At 64.7% G+C, this 515-nt stretch overlaps 1 protein-coding gene across 1 annotated transcript in view; it reads left to right on the top strand.

Annotated features, from left to right (window-relative positions):
- ANGPTL4 (angiopoietin-like 4) overlaps nucleotides 1–515 on the top strand; it is a gene marked incomplete at its 5' end in the record, with an annotated part of 6,591 nt that overhangs the window by 3,942 nt on the left and 2,134 nt on the right. The window lies entirely within an intron of this gene.

Consider the following 515-nt stretch of genomic DNA (forward strand, 5'->3'; position numbering starts at 1 on the left):
TTGGGCCGGCCGCAGCTGTGAGCCACCGAAACCCATCCCACCCGTGCACGGGGAGAACAGACCCCCTTTGTCTGGGGGTGATGGGGGCACCTGTCCCGGCTGACAAAGAGCCCCTTGACAGCGCCGACAGCTTGGGGGCCGAGGTCCCTGCGCATCCTCCTGCAGCCTTTTGGCTCGGGTTTTGTAACCGGTTCATCCCGCCGCCCAATCTCTCCCCAAGCGCTGCGGGTGCTGGTTCCTGGATGAAAAAATACCAGCTCTGTTGAAATGGTGCTTTGCTGGCAACTCCGGGCAAAGTCCCCGCAGGGGCGGAAGGAGAGGTGGGAGCCCAGCGTGAGGATGGAGAGGGATGAGCTATGGGTTGGCCTCACCCTGGGCCAGTCACTTGTGCAACGAGCTGGGGCTCCCTGCTTCCCTGCCCCGGTTGGCGTGTCTTGGACAAAAAGGTCGCCCCAGCCTGGCCCCACGCCTGCTGGTGGCAGGTTGCCCAGCGGGACGGGACGTCTGGCTGGGAC

The sequence above is a fragment of the Apaloderma vittatum genome, unplaced genomic scaffold, assembly GCF_000703405.1.
Source record: "Apaloderma vittatum isolate BGI_N311 unplaced genomic scaffold, ASM70340v1 scaffold25155, whole genome shotgun sequence".
In the NCBI taxonomy this organism is placed as follows: domain Eukaryota; kingdom Metazoa; phylum Chordata; class Aves; order Trogoniformes; family Trogonidae; genus Apaloderma; species Apaloderma vittatum.